Source organism: Adiantum capillus-veneris, chromosome 21, assembly GCF_014529385.1.
Source record: "Adiantum capillus-veneris isolate H3 chromosome 21, ASM1452938v2, whole genome shotgun sequence".
Lineage (NCBI taxonomy): Eukaryota > Viridiplantae > Streptophyta > Polypodiopsida > Polypodiales > Pteridaceae > Adiantum > Adiantum capillus-veneris.
In genome coordinates, this window is record NC_140951.1 from 145085022 (window position 1) to 145088463 (window position 3442).

At 46.9% G+C, this 3442-nt stretch overlaps 2 pseudogenes; one reads left to right on the plus strand and one right to left on the minus strand.

The window, feature by feature from the left end:
• Positions 1–634: 634 nt before the first annotated feature.
• LOC147431898 (uncharacterized) lies at positions 635–1864 on the minus strand (annotated as a pseudogene).
• Positions 1865–2107: 243 nt separating this feature from the next.
• LOC147431899 (ethylene-responsive transcription factor 1A-like) lies at positions 2108–2884 on the plus strand (annotated as a pseudogene).
• The last annotated feature ends 558 nt before the right edge of the window (positions 2885–3442 follow it).

Genomic DNA, 3442 nt, shown 5'->3' on the forward strand with positions numbered 1-3442 from the left:
TGAAGCGAGCCTCCTAGCGACGCCTGCACACTGCCCCTTCTCTCCTGCGATGAGGCACTTCTATAATATTGTTGCAAAGCCTTTGAAATGTGACTCGCGGAAAATTATACACAACGGCGAGCTCCAGGGCAGCGCTACAGCAAAATACGCAAAACGAGAGCAGGTACTCCCCCCCCCCCTTCTTCTTCATCACTTGCCTCTTTGGGTGTGAGAGCAGTGAAAAATGCAATACCGCAGGTTTATGTAATCCAAAGGTGTGACCAAACGGGTAGGAAAGATAGGGATTTCCGTTAACGATAGTGAAAGGGAGAGGAGTCTGTAGCGCTGAGTGTATGTGTGTGTCCTGAGAGGCTCCCGGAGAGCGAGAGGAAGTTATCACATGGACTATGTGCATCCGTGCTACATGTGTGTGTGTGTGTGTGTGTGTGTGTGCGCTTATGCATGTGGGCATGCACAGAGAGAGAGAGAGAGAGAGAGAGAGAGAGAGAGAGAGAGAGAGAGAGAGAGAGAGAGAGAGAGAGAGAGAGAGAGAGAGAGAGAGAGAGAGAAAGAGAGGCACAACACGCTCCTGCGACGTGGATACAAGAAGAGAGGAAAAGAACCCGAAGAATGGCCATGCCTCTCAACCTCCGCTTCAATTCATGGGCTTAACATGTGAAAACTGAGGCACAAAAAATGGAGTCTCCAAGCTTGGGTTTGAATATTGCACTTTGTTAGTGCCTACAAAATAGATTCAGAGCTATGTTTCAAAAAAACATTTTAATGTGTGAGTGTGCATGTGTGTAGGCATGCAGGTTGTGTGTGAAGGAGACCTTAATATTGTGTGCATGTACAAGAGTGTGTGTGTGTGTGTGCGCGCGCGAGCGCGTGCGCATATGCAATGACAACTCAAAAGCAAACGTCTATCATCACACAGCTTCACCAGCATATAAGTAAGAGTGCGCATTGATACAGACAGAAGAAGCAGAGTGCAATATATAAAGGGGCAAAAGCTAGCTTCAGCAGTGTATGTGTATACACCTGCGTGCAGCTTGGCAACAACTAAGCTGCAGGTGTTGCTGTGGTGGAAGGATACACCCACATCTTGAGCTTGAGACGACTGGTTTTCCTCTGTTTTGGTAGGGAAGACCTCCTTCTTATCTTTAACAAGCTCCTTTGAAGCCTCCGTTTTTGGCACATGGTAGAGGCTCGTCTTGCTATCAAAGCGAAGAACGTATGCCTGATTACATCCCTCATAAAGCCTCTCCCCCAGTGTGTCAATAATGTAGTAAGCTTCTTTGCATACCTTCAATAGGAAAAAATGATCATTCCAGCTCACAATGTAGAGCTGAAATCCCCCATTGGGCTGCAAGCCTACACTCTACCGGTCTATTGTTGCCCAAATCTCTTCAAAATACTTTGCGCCTTGCAAGAAATTGTTGTAGGTGTCATCTAGCCCCTCAGGTTGGAAAAAGCCAATGAAGGAACTCTCATGATCCACTGCTAGTGGTCGTATTCTTGCGTTTATGACAGCCTCAAGGTCAAAGTGGCCATCCACAAACTTGCTTCTGTAGGCCTCAACATCAAATAGCTTCCGCCACTCTGCAGATCCTTCTCGGATGAGGGTGTCATATTCGGCCTTGATGGGCATACAATTTGGGTTCTTGTGTAGCCAATCATCGATCACTGCAACAAGGGCCGTGCATGCACTCTCGCCGGCTCTTTCGCTCCTCTGATCAATAGAGGCAAAAAATACAGATGTAGAGAAATTCATGTTACCATCCCTACTCACCAAATCTTTATGTTCCCAACTTCCTATAGTGAAAAGCTCCTCTCCAAAGTCCAAGCATTCATATATCGCTGAAGAAAGCATTGCTTTCTCCTCATTCTGACAAACACAAAAAAAACTTATTTTCATATACAAGAGCTTTTGGACAAATTCCTAAGAATTCTCACATTGTGACCTACCATAACATCATGGGCTTCTATTAGCAAGGACGCCGCATACCTAGTTAGGTGCGGTTGGGGGCAGGGGATCGCCGGCCTAGTGGGCAGGCCGGTGGTCCCCAAGCGCACTAGCTAGGTATGTGGTGCCTCCTGAGTGGAAGCTCGTGATGTTAAACAGTACATGCAAACAATGAGAAAGAGCCCATTTTCCTACATAAGAAAATTTCAAAACCTTCTTGTGATAAATTAGGTTAAGTTAGCAAAGATTTTGTGCATTTTTTACATAAGACTAGCCTTGGCTTTGCATTATTCAAGGTACCTCATCCATCAAAACACATATAATCGATCCAGGCATATGACTCAGATGGCATGATGGTGTATGGCATTCTTAAAGAAGTTGTGAACAAGAAAGGCTGGGTTCCGCGCGCCCCAAAATGCGACGATGCATCAACGGAGAGTCACCTTGCACCCAGATCATCAACACCGCAAAATACAACTCCTCCAAAGAAAGGCATAAAAAATGGTGCTGCCTCTACATTGTGCTCTGCCCCTTCAAGCTCATCATTAACACCCGTAGAGCTTGCCAAGAGCTCCAACAAGAAGCATTACCGAGGAGTACGGCGTCGGCCGTGGGGCAAATATGCAGCCGAGATCCGAGACTCTGCAAGGCAAGGGGCCCGTGTTTGGCTAGGGACCTTTGATGAGGCTGAGGAGGCAGCTTTGGCATATGATCTAGCGGCATTGAAGATGCGTGGGGTGCACGCATTGTTGAACTTTTCCATCAATGTCGTGGCTCCAATGCTAGAGAAAGAGGTTGAGACAAAGAGAATAAGAGAGTGAAACGAGAAGCACCAGTCGAAGATGGAGTTGCAGGCATCGAGCAACAACATCAACAACGCAAGCGCATGCAAGAGCCATCATCATCTTCACCACCATCAAGTCTGGTAGTGAGCTTTGAAGGAGAAGGGGTGAAGATAGAAGAGCTAGATGATGTGTTTTCTTTGCATGAGCTGCGCGAGTGTTTCTTGCCTTTCATCGCCTCCTCATTTGCTAGCACCATGGCTACCCTGGCCATTTGCGTTACAACCTCTCATTTGGCAGCCTCTCACGTGATAGCACAGTGCTTGTGTGTGTGTGTGTGTGTGTGTGTGTGTGTGTGTGTGTGTGTGTGTGTGTGTGTGTGTGTGTGTGAGAGAGAGAGAGAGAGAGAGAGAGAGAGAGAGAGAGAGAGAGAGAGAGAGAGAGAGAGAGAGAGAGATCTCAGTACGTGTTGTTGGGCGAGAGTCCGACCATCATGAAGGCCATGGTGGTAGTCCATGAGAATTAGGCGTTGGTTCCTGTTGGGGGAGTCAGTGAGAGCATGCATCCTCTCATTTGGATGACAAAGAGTCGAAACTCATCAGCGAGTTCATCTATAGAGTCGACCTTGAAGGCATATGGTATTGCACAAGATGCTGATATGGACAAAAGAATTCACTTGATATTGTTAGTCAATGGTTGTGCTTGGAACTACCTT